Source organism: Rhinolophus sinicus, chromosome 1 (assembly GCF_057876585.1).
Source record: "Rhinolophus sinicus isolate RSI-liver-muscle chromosome 1, RSI-T2T, whole genome shotgun sequence".
Taxonomy (NCBI): Eukaryota; Metazoa; Chordata; class Mammalia; order Chiroptera; family Rhinolophidae; genus Rhinolophus; species Rhinolophus sinicus.
The window spans coordinates 52,930,220-52,937,602 of NC_142501.1; the positions used below are offsets into that span (position 1 = coordinate 52,930,220).

General features: G+C 47.7%; 1 protein-coding gene across 6 annotated transcripts in view; it reads right to left on the bottom strand.

The window, feature by feature from the left end:
* Positions 1-395: 395 nt before the first annotated feature.
* LOC109443803 (uncharacterized) overlaps positions 396-7,383 on the bottom strand; it is a 33,623-nt gene continuing 26,635 nt past the window's right edge. For 2 of the 6 annotated variants that reach the window (XR_002136748.3, XR_002136742.3), the window contains one exon: positions 396-1,027. The gene's annotated coding sequence lies outside the window, so the exon portion shown is untranslated. Of the gene's footprint in view, positions 1,028-3,623; positions 3,988-4,099; positions 4,896-6,887; positions 6,973-7,383 lie in introns of those variants that run through there. The other 4 variants (XR_002136743.3, XR_016021642.1, XR_012493984.2 and 1 more) reach the window with 4 other exon arrangements.

Consider the following 7,383-nt stretch of genomic DNA (forward strand, 5'->3'; position numbering starts at 1 on the left):
CCAGGCTCCCCACCCCCAAATGCATGACCTTAGAATCGCCAGCGTCCCCTCTGGCCCCTCATCAGCACGTGCACGCAGCACATCGCTATTTGCCATTTCTGGCTCTAACGTATCACTCACCCCTTTTGTTTCTTTTCTCCCTCCCAACACACCCATACTCTCCCCACCCTAGTTCAGACCTTCCCTTCTTCTCTCTTGGACCTAACTGTCCTCATGCCTCTCATCTCTTTAGGGTTTACGCGACACCTCTCTCTCTCTCTCTCCTGATTCTTCTGGTGGACCAATTGCTCTCAGTTCCCTTTGTCTTTCAGCCTCCTTTCCTGCCTTCCCTGCATTGGGTGAACTCTCTAAGGCTTTGTCCTTGGCAATCTCATAATCCTAACATAACAACAAAGCAAAACAACTAGGATTTAATGGTGCTTATAAGGTACAGAGAGGACCTTCACATGTATTTTCATTTGATTCTGTGAGGAAAACTATTCTCTCCCATTTAATATAAGTCAGTTTTGCCTTCACGGAGTCTCTGAAAACTGTCCTTTCCTTTTTATTTCCATTGCCACTGCCCTAATTCAAGCCCTTAATGCCTCATCTTAGACCCTGGCTTCAGCGCCCTTGCTGACAATAGCGTAGGTCTTTGCAGCTGAGAAGGAAAAGACGGACATAGTTCCAGTTAACCAATTGACCAAGGACTTTAGGCTTAACTGAACCAGACCAGGCCCCACTCAGAACACACTGGGCTGTACTGTAAAGATAAGGTACTCAGAACTAGAATCATTTTGGGGAAAAGATTAGGGTCACATACAAAAATTCAGAATCTATGATTGGTCCAAGTGTAAAGAGGAGAGAGTTCCTGATGAAATAGGCGAAGGGCTGCATAATGAAGCCCAGGAGGCTCTTCCTGGAAGCCCCAACCTGCCAGGACTTTTGTGGCCCCCAACCCCCACTCCCCCCCATTCCTGTCCCAAATCATCTCCATTCATTCCAGTCTGCAGGCTGAGGCTCTGTTGAAATCAGGAAAATTCTAACCCTGGAAGAGAAAAGAATAAGAATAAAGAAAATAATGTTAGAAATATGGAACAAAGACATTTAAATTCATGCTATTGTTTTTGTAATGGGGGCCTTTTCAGCAATTATTGTAATATTGTTTGTTTTGTCTGCTTTTCAGGATTTTTCAAAGCTTTTGAGAAAACCTGATTTATGAAGAGTTTAATTGATTTCATTTGCAATCAATGTTTAAATATTTGGGGAAATATAATTTGCTAAGTTCATAGATTTTTTATTTATTGGTTGTATAAGTAGTATGAAACTATTTAGGGGAATGTTAATAACTGAATAAATATTAATAACTTACATATCAAAGTAGAAAAACTAATGAGTATTTCTCTCCGTGGCCAAAAGTGCCTGAGACACTAAAGAATTTATCATCCTAAACTTCCCATCTGTGATTTCTGCTGTCTTTAATTAATTCTCATTCTATTGCCAACACCTCTGTGACCCCATTTCCTCATCTATAAAATGGGATGATATTTTTTAAAGATTTTTATTAAAATACAGCTAACATACAACATTATATTAGTTTCAGGTACACACCATACCTATTCAACATTTATATACCTAAAGAAGTGGTCGCCATGATAAGTCCAGCAACCATCTGACACTGTACCACGCTATCACCATATTATTGACTATATTCCCTATGCTGTACATCACATCCCCATGACTTATTTGTTTTATTCCAGGAAATTTGGACCTCTTATTCCCCTTCACCTTTCCCCCCCTTTTTAATTTTTCAATTACCGTTGACATTCAACATTATTTTATATTAATTTCAGGTGTACAGCATAGTGGTTAGACATTTGTATAATTTAAGAAATTATCCCCCTGACTAGTCTAGTACCCACCTGGCACTATACATAGTTATTACCATATTAATGACTGTATTCTCTGTGCTGTACTTTACATCCCCGTGACTATTTTGTAAGTACCAGTTTGTACCTCTTAATCCCTTCACCTTTTTCACCCTGCCCCCAACCCCCTCCCATCTTTCACCCCAACAAATCTAGTACCAATATGACACCATACATAGTTGTCACAATATTATTGACTATATTCCTTATGCTATACCCTACATAACCATCTTTATTGTGTAACAACCAATTTATACTTCTTAATCCCTTCCCTTTTTCACTCACCCCAACTCCTCTCCCATCTGGCAACCATCAATATGTTCTCTGTATCTATGAGTTTGTTTCTGTTTAGTTTGTTCTTTAGATTCCACATATAAGTGAAATCACATTGCATCTGTATTTCTCTGTCTGACACTCCACTCAGCACAATACCCTCCAGGTCCATCCATGCTGCTGCAGATGGGAAGAACCCATTCCCTTCCATGGCCGAGCAATATTCCACTGTATATATGTACCACCTCCTCTTTATCCATTCTTCCATCAACAGACACACAGGCTGCCTCCCCATCTTGGCCATTGTAAACAATGCAGTCACAACGTGGCTGTTTCTTAGTTATATATATATAACGTGGCTATATCCTTAGTTATAAAACTTCTGTTCAGTTAGACCTCAGATGGTTTTCCAGGTTGACTGTTCTATAATTTAGTTGTAATTTTTATGTGTTCACGGAAGGAAGCAGGCACAGTGTTTATCTACTCCACAATCTTGGATCTCCTCTAAAATGGGATGATATTATTACCTACTAAGAAGATGGTTGTAAGGATTTAATGAGAGAATTCCTTCCGTAACATTTAGAACAATACCCAGCATACAAATGCTCAGTGATGTGACTATTTTTATCTTCCTCCAATACCACGCTGATCATACCACCTCCTGCTCAGAGCTCTTCAGTTGTTCCCCAATGGTCCTAGACAAATGCAAGCTCCTCCACATGATGTCAGGAAACTTCATGGCTTCCCCTTGGCCTGCCTCCCAGCCTTGACCATCACTATTCTTCCTCATTCACCAGACAGACAAAATTGCTATCTCATTGTTACACTCTGGTTCCCTATGATCATTTCTTCCATACTATTCCTTCTCCTGAAATGCCTTGCCTCCCTCCCAATGCCATTATAGCCGATATAAACTCCTACCTATCCTTCAAAACCTGTCTCAAATGCTACATCCTTCAAGACACTTTCCTGGTCATCATCAATTCTCTCCCTCCTTGGAGCACTTTTATCAGCAGCTCTGTCCTAGCAAGCATCACATTCTGTTATGCATCAAAATCAATTACCTATGTGTCTGGTTATCCCAGTTGGGCCATTAAGCTCCTTGAAGGCAAGACTCACTTCTAATTGATCTTGGGGAACATGTGGCTGCCCTGCCCATGTCTTGGTACATAATAGGTGCTCAGTTAACAGATGGTGATTCCTCCAGATCTGGGTAGTTGTGTCATCTAAGCAGAAGCAGCAGGGAACTGCAGGCTCCCCAGGCCACTGTCCCCACCCTCACTGGCCTAGGTAGACCATGGCGGACACAGGAAACCAAAGGAGCCAGCAGTCTGTGTGTGCCAGGGCTCACAGGGCAGATGGAAAGATAGCAGAGCCAGATTCCAGGAGACATGGGGCTGTGTCTGCTCAGCTCATCAGCATTCCCCCAGATGTTCAGCCCCCCAATCAGTCAACATTTTTTTTAGACGCCTCTGTGCCAAGCCCTGTGTGGGGTGTGGCAGACACCGAGGCTGGTGTGACATCCTTAAGGGGTAAGCTTATGCGCCTGGAGCTCCTGTGTGTACACATACATGCCCCATGTGTTCACCCCACATGGCCCCAGCTCCCACCCGGACAAGCCGGGTGTCTGTGAGCCCAGGCTGAGAGGGCTGCCTTTTACCCTGTTTCCAAACAACTCGCCTTTCTGTGCCAGCACCACTGCTTCTCCCGTCTGTTTGCCCCTCGCCGCCTCCTCCCTCTGTTGGGGCTGCCGCCGCTGATGATGAAATTTGGCTTGCAACACCCCCTTCCTCCCGTTCCTGCAGGCCTGGGAGAGGATTAAGCCGCTGGAGTCTGAAATCGGAAAGATCCCAGCTTCTGCTCCCCAGCACCTCCCCACGCCCCCTCCTCTCCCCGCCCATGCAAAACCAGAAAATTAATCTCCCCTTCTGCCTGTGATATGGCGAGCTGCATTACAAGCTGGGCGTTGAGATAAAGCAGGGAGTCGTGGGACAGCAGCCCAGTGCAGGGGCCCCGGGTGGGGCCCGGCTTGGGAGATAAGGGCCTCCCAGGCCCATGAATTATTCACCAGCACTGCCTCCTGTGGCTCAGAGGCCGCCCTGGGCGCTGAGATTGCGCCTTCCAGAGGGGCCTGGGTAACGTGGGAGGAGGGTCCATAGGGGGAGGCATGGGCTCTAGAAGGGTCCTCCCGTGGGGGGAGAGTTGGGAGAGGGGACAGCTCAGTGCTTAGCTGGGGGACAGCTCAGAGACACAAGCGCCCTGCAGGGCCAACTGATGCAGAGGACAAAGGTGTCACCAAGCCTGGGAGACCCCTAGATCCAGCCATGGTCCCAGGGGTGCTCCTCAGTTATGCAACTCACTAAACACTATCGAGGAGCTGCAATTACCAGGCTCAGGCCAGGCCTTGGCATCCCAGAGCTACAGATGCAATCTCTGCCCTCAAGGTGCCCGGAATTCAATGCATCTGCTGAGCGTGGGAGGAGCACAGTCCGCTGGGGAGTGCGGGTTTGCCTTATCCACAACCTTTCCCCTCCTCTAGCGGTCAGGATAGCCACTGCCCGCTCTGGGGGAGCACCCTGCATTGGAGAGTGGGTATGGAGGGAGGACAGAGGACCGACCTGCTCCCAGAGCCCATAAAACAGAGACAGCAGGGTGGCTGGTCCAGGAGGGAACTGGAGATCAGTGCTAGGATAAGGGAATCTCCAGCGAGGTTTCCTGGAAGAGGAAAAAGCCTAGGCACTCTGTTTCTCCTTTGTTCACTCTTCTTCTCAAAGACCCAGAATTTTAAAGCAGGGAGGGACCTTAGCTCTCTCCCCTATCTCAAAGTCTCTATTTCTACTTCTCTCTCTCTCTTTTACTCTCTCTCTCTGCTTTCTCCTCTTCCTCCTCCTCCTCCCTCCCCAGCATCTGCCCTTTTAATCTCTGCCTTGGCACCAATTTCTCCACCTCTCTCTTGCTCAGCACCTTTCTCTCAATTTATGTTTTTTCTTTAATCATCCCTTTCTTCTAAAGCCGTGATTCCCCAAATGACATGATGACACACAAATTGGGATTTGTGATGGAAGAAAGGTGGCCATCTGCCAGCCCCCCAGAAAGGACTGGGGGAAGAACAAGGGAGCAGCACGGTCCTGGATGTGCAGACAAACTGCTCAGACGTAAGAGAGGCAGCAGCAGCAGCGCGGGGTGGGAGCCTCCCAGACATGCCCTGGCACAGGAGACACACAGAGGGCCAGGCATGAGAGGTGCTGGAGATGGTGAAGACCAGAGACCCCTTCAGAATTGTAGAGGGGGGGACCCAGCCTGTCAGACAACCTGTCAAACCCTGAGGCCTCCTGTAGCAGATATGGGACCCCATACTCATGAACCAGCGAACAAGGCACATTTCCTGAGACCCACATTCAAGTGGGAGAGGGAGGGAGGGTGTGGGGCGAGGGAGACGGAGTGAAGGGTGAAGAGGGGCCAGAATGAGAGGAGGGCATGGGGAGAACATGAGGAGGAGAAAAGGGTGAGCTCCCCAAAGACGGAGAAGGTAGTGACTCCGGTAGGAAAGGGCAGGCAGGCTAAGTGGGGGAAGAGAGAGATCAGAGAAAGAAATAGGGAAAAAGAGAGGAGGACGCACAGGGTTGAGGGGGGCTAAGGGAGCAGGAAATGAGGGAGGGGCGTAAGAGGAGCATTTGGACGAGCAAAGAGAAAGCAGGGGAAGATGAGGGTCACAGGGACAATGGGGAGCCTGAAGGGGCGTGTTCCTGGGTCCCATCAGCCTCAGGTCCACAGCCCCTTCCCCACCGCCTGCTAATTAACTCCTTAATTGTCTCTGCATTTGCTGAGCTGGCAGATGAAGTGGATGCAGACAGATTGGGGTGCATGTGATTTCACGCACGGGGGAGCAGAGAAGAGCTGCCTGGGAGTCCCAGGGGGCCTCGCCTTCCTTTGCCCTCCCCGTCTTCCCGTCTCTGAGAGGCTGGAGGGTGCTTCTGCACCTACAGCAGATGGGGCCATCTGCAAGAAAAGTGTCCATGGGGGATTTGCCTCCATCAGCCTTTCAGGGATGAAAATAATACTCGCCACTATTGATGGAACACCTACTGTTTACTAGATTCACATTGTTTCATCACTGTGGGCATTTATTTGCCAGATTTTATGATTTGTGGTGAAAGTGAGGTTCAGACAGGTTAAGTAACTTGCCTACAATCACACAGCAATGGTGTGACAAAGGTGAACTTTTAATCTGGTCAGCACAATGCCAAAGTCGTGGGTGGGTCCTGGCCAGATGCCTCGTGCCAGTGGAGGGAGGAATATCTCCAGGCCTATTTCTCAGCCCCAGGAGAGAAAGGGCACTGAACTCTAGTAACCACAGTGACCAGAGAGAAGAGGGCAGTGTGAACAAGAAGCTGGGAGGAGACTGAAGGAGCTAGAATCTGTCATGATCTGAACAAGAGGGAGCAGGGCTCGAAGAAGAGAAAGGAACAGTGGGACACTAGTCATGGCCCTTGGGTCCAAGTGTCATCTTACTAAAGCCAGCTTCCCCTTTCCTCATTCCTGCACCCCCAACCCCAGTCTGACTTGCCCCTCTGCCACTGTATGATGGCAGCCCTGGCCCATCCATCAATTTCGCTCTTGGCTTTTGCACTAGAGTTAATTTTCAACATGTTTATCTCTCCTTTGACACTAAGAAATTTTGAAGGCAGGGACTATGCAACTCCTTACCATGTTCCCAGGGCCAATCCTGTGACTTGACACAGGAAAAGCCTCAGTCAGTGGAGGTTTACTGAAATGCAGGGATCCATCTCACCTCAAATAAAAAGGAAACAATAGCATGAGGGACTTGAGTTGTGTGTAAGAAAGAACTTCTAAGCCTGGGGACTGTCATGCAAGGAATCATACTGAAGCCTTGATTCAAACCAATGGATTCTGAAGAGCAACTTTTCTCCAGACTAGCTGCTCTATATTAGAGATCTTGAAATGCTGGGAAATCTGGGCCTTATCCGCAGATTCTGATTTAATTGGTCTAAGGTGGGGCCACAGCATCAACATTTTAAAAAGCTCCCCAGGTGATTCAATTGTGCAGTCTGGGTTGAACCACTGTCTGATTCTGCCCTAATTTAGCTGCACTGGTGGTTTTACCACCGGAGCCAAACACCAATGCTAATAATAACAGTTATTACTTATTAAGGATTTACTAAGTACAAGCTAATGTGGCTAG